General features: G+C 45.5%; 1 protein-coding gene and 1 long non-coding RNA gene across 18 annotated transcripts in view; one reads left to right on the forward strand and one right to left on the reverse strand.

Annotated features, from left to right (window-relative positions):
* Positions 1 to 5,286, reverse strand: part of Sin3A (SIN3 transcription regulator family member A) — a 79,948-nt gene extending 74,662 nt beyond the window's left edge. For 7 of the 17 annotated variants that reach the window (XM_070138223.1, XM_070138218.1, XM_070138211.1 and 4 more), the window contains exon 1: positions 5,164 to 5,286. The gene's annotated coding sequence lies outside the window, so the exon portion shown is untranslated. Of the gene's footprint in view, positions 1 to 3,886; positions 4,504 to 5,163 lie in introns of those variants that run through there. The other 10 variants (XM_070138210.1, XM_070138213.1, XM_070138212.1 and 7 more) reach the window with 2 other exon arrangements.
* The window catches only part of LOC138866203 (uncharacterized), a 3,985-nt gene continuing 1,753 nt past the window's right edge, over positions 5,269 to 7,500 (forward strand). The window contains exon 1 of the long non-coding RNA XR_011399529.1: positions 5,269 to 5,537. This is a non-coding gene — a long non-coding RNA (uncharacterized lncRNA). The remainder of the gene's footprint in view (positions 5,538 to 7,500) is intronic.

Here is a 7,500-nt window from a genome sequence, read left to right on the forward strand (position 1 = left end):
GCCATTTTCTCCCGCAGCGCATGAATTACCCTTTGCCGCATGCGGGGCTGAAGCAGCGGACGTCGGGACAGCAGACGACGAAGGCTGTGGCTCTCGCAGCGAGGGAGCGGAGAAGATCACCCCAGAGGGGGTTCTTGGCCCATCCGTTCAATCCCTAGCGCCTCTCCTCTCACCTTCCCGACTGGAGGCTCACCTGCACTAGCACTCGGCACCTCGCAGGCACTCGCTCGGCCTCGACCCCAGCGCCTCGTGGACTCGCCCCTGACCACCATCACTTTGCCGTTCCGCCCGCTCGGACCACGCCGAGCCATCTGGCCGTGTCCTCTTCTCGACCCCCCCCCCCCCCGTGTTCCGTCATGGGTGGGAGACTTGTTCTAACATGTCAGAGCGTCTCTCTTTCTCTTTCTTTCTCTCTCTTTCTTTCTTTCTTTCTTCCTTTCTTTCTTTCTTTCTTTCTTTCTTTCTTTCTTTCTTTCTTTCTTTCTTTCTTTCTTTCTTTCTTTCTTTCTTTCTTTCTTTCTTTCTTTCTTTCTTTCTCTCTCTCTCTCTCTCTCTCTCTCTCTCTGCTTGAACTTCTTCCATCTCTATCTCTCCCTCTCCCTCTCCCTCTATCTCTCTATATCTCCCTCCCTCAATCTGCCTCAACCTCTACCTGTACCTCTACTGTCTCTACTTCTATCTCTACCTCTGTACTCTTCTCCCTCTATCCCACTCTGAGCCACCCAAGGGAGCGAGCAAGAGGGGAAGGAGGGTCAGGGAGGGAGGGAGGGAGGGAGAGAGTATCTGTTTATCTATTCATCTACCTATCTATCTATATCTATTTATGCATTATAAATTCATACATATATATATGTATATGTGTGTATGTATATATATATATATATATATGTGTGTGTGTGTGTGTGTGTGTGTGTGTGTGTGTGTGTGTGTGTGTGTGTGTGTGTGTGTGTGTGTGTGTGTCCACACACTAACTCACTCACACTCTCTCTCTGAGTGAATGTGTGTACACACACACACACACACACACACACACACACACACACACACACACACACACACACACACACACACTCTCTCTCTCTCTCTCTCTCTCTCTCTCTGTGTGTGTGTGTGTGTCCACACACTAACTCACTCACACTCTCTCTCTGAGTGAATGTGTACACACACACACACACACACACACACACTCTCTCTCTCTCTCTCTCTCTCTCTCTCTCTCTCTCTCTCTCTCTCTCTCTCTCTCTCTCTCTCTCTCTCTCTCTCTCTCTCTCTCTGTGTGTGTGTGTGTGTGGACACACACACACACACACACACACACACACACACACACACACACACACACACACACACACACACACACACACACACACACTCACTCACTCACTCACTCACTCACTCACTCACTCACTCACTCACTCACTCACTCACTCACTCACTCACTCTCTCTCTCTCTCTCTGTGTGTGTGTGTGCGTGCGTGGAGACACACACACACACACATACACACAAATATATATATACAAATTTCCTCGTAGCCTCCGTTTCTCTAATCTGAACCTTGCTCGCCAGCAGACGAGCAATCCAAGCCTGCGAATCCCTTCGGCAATGTCGGAGGCACATAAACATTTCCATCTTCGTGTTTGCTTCCCGCAGTCCTCATCACCCACAGACCGGTCTCGTGTGTTCACTGAGGCTTAGGTTCAAGACACACCCTAGTCCTCATCTCACGGTCTTGCCTCGTCCGTTTGCAAAAAGCTTCTGTTTTCCCCCCAAGAAGGTTTATCAAACGAGGTTCTCACGAGAGTCTTTTCCGGCACGTTTGGCGAAAGGAACTACGGTCCCAAGTTCGCATTCCTTGACCTTCAGTGCCAACTATTTCGGGACACTTTTTCTTAATTTCAAACTCTCCCGAGCCACGATTCAAATTCACATAATATATCCACAACTAACTTAGCCCACCGTCTTTACCAAGAAACTTTTCTTCACGCGGGTCACAAAGCTTACTAGAGCATTGGGAAGTCCACATATCAAAGCCAGTTGATGTCACCTTCACTGTGTTCCCCTTTCGCTAAAAGTTCACTGATTCGTCGTTCGTCACATTGCCTTAAATTCCAATCAACACCAAAATCTGGTTTCACACCATTAATTAAAATTATATATAGTCTATTATATACACCAACTGTAAGTAGAACGGAATCTCTCGGCTGTATTATACCGCTTCCCTCTGGTTCATGAGTATTGCAGCTCCAACTCAACGGCCAACCGCACGTCTTCAGAGCTGCTTCACTTCAACTCCCTGTCTAAGTCTTCGCGGCAGCTCTCCATCACATCCCATTACAATCTGCCCCGGTGAATGGCTTTCGTTTCAGGAGCATGACAGCTTTCGTTCTATCCTCGAACAGCATCTCCCCCCTCTCCCAAAGAACGTGGAATGCCTTCTTTCCTACTTCAGATCAGGCTGTTCACCTCCAGTGGTGTCCTGCCACACTGACCTCAGGTTTCACTTGCGATATTTGTAAAGGCTCAATCCTAAAAAAAAAAAGTCTTGTGAGATGCGCCTTGCATGACCTCGGCTCCTACGTTCCGGAGGATCCACCTCTGGGTCTTTCCCAGCCAGCATGATATCAACTACTGTTCACCCACCTACACCTGCGCTTTCGGTATGTATCTAACTCCACATATCATGCAGGCATCGGCTACTGTCAGCCACACAGCTGGCCTCTATATTCAAGTTCATGTCCATATATGTCTAAAAGCAATGGAGAAATGTAGTACCTAATAACCACAAAGATTTTCAGTGAGAGGTTTCAGAGCTGCAACCCCACTCGCCAAGTTCCCTCGACCCCACAACACTACAAGTCCCGTCATCTGTTGGCCGCTCCGAACATTGCAGCCTATGTCTGCAATAGCGCCACGCCACCTGTCTCCAACGGCACCTATTAATCCCAGTGTGGGTGTCGGCCCCTCAGAATGGTCGATTTTTAGGATGTTCTAAGACTCGGGATTTCACAGTTCTAGAAATGTTTGCTACCCAAGCTATATTTAACACGCGTAACAGTAATTATAGGAAACGAATCTGGAGCCTCCAGCGCGTTATGTAACAAGTCCAAGTCCCACCTAGTACGGCAGCTCATCACAAACACAAGGAGAGCTCAAGCGCACAACCTGCATGGAATTTTAGTTCGACGCAAAAACAATGACCTAACAGCAGCCCATTTCCTTCGCCTCTCAGAACCCATGGGCTCCCCTTCCCCTCTGCACATTTCGACATCTCTCTTGGCAGTCTACGGCGGAGGCACTCCCGTCCTGAAGCACGTGAGCAAACTTCGCCTCTTCCACCAGCCGAGGTACTTTAAAACCCTAACCTTCCGCCCCACGCAAAACCATCGCAAAAAATCACTTGGGTTCCTTCCTTCACAAACAAAAAAGGGTTTAACCTTCGCAACAGCTCCCTGGCCCGACTCCCTAAATCCCTCGAACACGTCAAAGGGACTCTGCAACATCTACGAAGGTCTCCACAACGAGATAAGAAAGGTGGACTCTTTTATTGGAAGTAATCAATAAGAACTATCCCGGGATACCAAGCGAACGAATGAGCCACACATTGCTGACACTGCAACTCGCCGTATGTCAAACGTACGGGGGTGGCACTCCTCGCCGCGATACTCGCACAGGGGGAGTGCCACCTCAACACCCATGGAAGCACCCAAGGCACGAGCACATAACTTGCTTGTTTCACCAGCCCCACCCCCTCCCTCCCCTCTTCCTCCCACCGTCCAAATAACAACACGGCGCCCTGCCTGACACCCCCCCTCACGCCCAGATACGCGGGCGTGAAGTGCAAAAGGAAAGGTATGCATATGTGACTCACTATCTCCAATGACTTACCTTCACGACAACACACTTGAGAGACGTATCAATTCCTTGACGTGGGACAGGTTATCAACCTCCCTCTTCCTCCTGGTCAATTGTTCTCAGTGACTTTTCAACAAACGCCCACTCGGATCGGAAATGAACGCGACAGCGAGGGAGAAGCAGGAGGTGAGAGTGTCGTAGAGACCACAGCAGGGGTGGACCAACTACAACTCCCACCACCCTGACTGCTGTTTCTGGCCCCACTTCACGACCGCCACAACAACACTGCTATCCTCACAGCACTCCAGAAAGCACCTTTCGTTCACTCGGTTCTAGTTGCGGGGAAAACACGTCAGAAGGTATTCCGTGTATTATACATCCCCTGCAGTGCCCGTTTCACTTCAAAACGCCACGCCAACGCGCCGGACTTTGTCAAAAAACCGGACTCCACATCTCCCGAGTTTTACTCAGCTCGCGGGTTGGTTGGAGGAGTTTCCCTTCGCGTCGGGGTGTGCACGGAATGCCATCTTGGTGCTGTGTGCAGTTCTACTCCCGTCTGTCTACTTTAGACCACGATTTTCGAGGAAAAACTACGGAGCAACTCCCCATCGCCCTTTCTCTCTTAGGCCTACGTGGTTACGCTGAGAGCAGCTGGGGACGAGAGCGAGCGTCCTCCCCCGCGGCCGAGTGGCCTCGCCCGAACACACAAACTTGTGGCGGACACCAAACTGGCACACCGACCCCGATAAGACGAACTGCACGTCTAACACAATAATTTCTCACCGTATCTCAAACATTGAGTTCAAAACGCGTTAAATAGCTAATGGAATGTTACATTACATCTATATCTAGAGTTTCAACGCAAAAATGATAGCGATAAAGCGAGAGGACCCGAAAATATCGTCACCTCTTTATATTTCATCTGAATTGAACTCCTGAAGTTTCTGAACGATTTTGTAATGTTTCATTTGTCTTTAACATGTAAATACACTTTCCAACACCTTCGCAGATACGTACAATTCGACACCAGGAAGGGGTACGTTCTTCAGGACACCGACTGCCATTTCGGCTAATTCTGGGTGATTTCATCAATACTATTCATCCTGCAGATTTCCTTTTCGCTAATTCTAACTGTACGCGCAAAAACACACTGAAAATCCGTCTTGAACATCAAAACTAGTTCCCAAATAGCCATTTTCGTCTGCCACTTATCTCGAACGAAATTTTGGCGAACATCGGGTCATCAGGCGCTTTATTTCACTTCCACAGCCTTCTTGAATACCCGCACGTTGCATATTTCAAGTACTTACCATTTCAAGTCCTCAGATGAATCAGATTCGGGAAGATTTTATCAGAGTGACACACAGACACATCCGCCATGGAAAACGCTCAACTACGAATTTCAGGCGAGAGTGACGTCACAGTGTTTGCCTCGCGCTGGCCAATCAGCGAAGAGATGCTGCTCGGGCGGCGACCTTAAGCTCTCCTTAAAAAATTACATTACCAATTTACATTCTCCGTAAGCATTCTCCGCAGTAGAAATTATTGACGAGACAGTGCGTTTAGTCATTTAATCTATTAAATATACGATTGATGGAGACTAGTAGATTAACTCTTTATTTTTGGAACCTGTTACCCTTCCCTGGTAAACAGGTATCAGCTGATTGTGTTAGCTCATCTCGATGTAAGTAAACTTAAAGGATTGCATAAGTTAGACCTATGCCATAGATAGGCATGTATCATACATTAATACATGATTATGTCCTACATGACCCCATGATACTTTCGGTCGATAATATTAGTGGAAAGGGTAATGTAGACTGATATAAAAGAGTTCCGATCTCTACAACCAGTAGGTGAGTGCGGCGCGTGTTACGAGAGTTTGTTGTTTGCTCTGGGAAAGATATCACATTTTTTAATGATTTGCTGTAACTCTTAGTGAAATATTGTTTATTTAATAAAACTATGTTGATGCTGTTGCAATGTTGATGTAGTCGTCTGCTAAAGTCAGTTGGCACAAGGAGCTTCCAATTCAATACTTCCATTCAAATCCCTTTTTTTTCTTAAACTAATAACAAAGATCGTTCATTGCCGAAGTGTGTGATTTTAAGGTTGTCGGAAATAGCGTGGCTTTTTGTCGAAATAACTTCGGTTCACGTGGTTATTCCGGGTAGGCCTATGCTCAATACCCCTCCCAAAATACCCACGCATTTTGAAAGTACCGGTACGTGTGCCTATTGTAGTGTGGAGGATTATTCCACGGTCATCAAACATGTTCCAGACACATTCCAATGTCATGTAACTTATTCATAACTTTCATTGATGTGTAGCTCAGACAGAAAGATGTTTGATCAACACCTGGTGATGGTGTTTGTGGCAGCAAATATTGTGCAGGAAAACTCAAGTTCACACATAAAAAATCAAAAGGTCAGTAATTCTTGAACCTACGACCATATCTGCCCAAAACTAAGGTCTGTAAGTATTTATGCTTCAGTGCTCCAGCAAAACCTAGTAAACCACCATTTATTTTTGTTAAGATAAAGTTTGCGCCTATTCATTGTTTGGCAAACGAACAGGATAGTCTAGAAACTCTTTAATTTCCCATAATATTCATGATGGAGGTTTGTTTTCTTTTAGTTAGAGTGACAAAGGCACAGAAGCCATGAAAGTGCTTCAGTTACTCTTTCTACATCTGTGATAAGTGTATAGTCTTAGCATTCCTTTATTTTCTACTGATTGTTTTCTGTTGATAGTAGTATTCTTTTATAGGTTATTTAATGGTATTAGCTCCATTGTTCAATGTCTTTGTGCAGTCAGAACTGTTTATTTCAATATGTCTTCTTAGGATTATCCTAGCAATCCTATTCAGACGACGCAGCTCCTTCCACCATCCAGGCCATATCAGAGAGCCTTTTGACCTTGATAATTTGTTTGTAGATCATTCCTCCTCACAAGTAGACATAAATAGCATACTGTCATGTTTTCATATATGCTTGAATTTGCATATAGGCCTTGAGATAGATACATGAATGAGTTAAAGAGTTTAGGTGGAATCAAGGTCTATTATAATGAAAGTGAAGGACATTTCTTATAAGGAAAACAGACATAGGGGCAGTAAATTGTATATTTGCATAAGTTTATCTATTTGTAATTGCCAAAGATTTATTTGATGTGGTCATTTCACACCCCCTTGTTGTTTGCAATAAGGTTGTTATTATACAGTAACATGAAATCCATTCTTATAACTTATTCATAACTTTCAGATGAATTTAGGAATCAAAGTTCTCAAAACTCATTGATTGTTGTCTATGAATCATGGTTTAGATATATAAACTACTTATTGTCCAGCAAGCAGGTAGGTGGGTCTTTTAAAGCCCTTTTGTTTGTGTTATTATCAATATCCTATGCAAGAACCTTTTTTTGGAGTTGCTTTAAATAGAATGAAGCTGCTGACAGCAGTTACAGTATTTTGCCAACTGTCAGTTATCCCATTGGATCCTGATGCTTCACTGCCATCACATAGCCCAAAATACGGGCATTAAGCACACTTGAGCGGCCACTCTGACAGGTGTGGGGCTTGTAGCGCCTGGCACACATGAAGTCATGTGCAGTGGGAAGACTCCATTTTTCCCCTTTGCAATATTATA

The sequence above is a fragment of the Penaeus vannamei genome, chromosome 24, assembly GCF_042767895.1.
Source record: "Penaeus vannamei isolate JL-2024 chromosome 24, ASM4276789v1, whole genome shotgun sequence".
Classification (NCBI taxonomy): domain Eukaryota; kingdom Metazoa; phylum Arthropoda; class Malacostraca; order Decapoda; family Penaeidae; genus Penaeus; species Penaeus vannamei.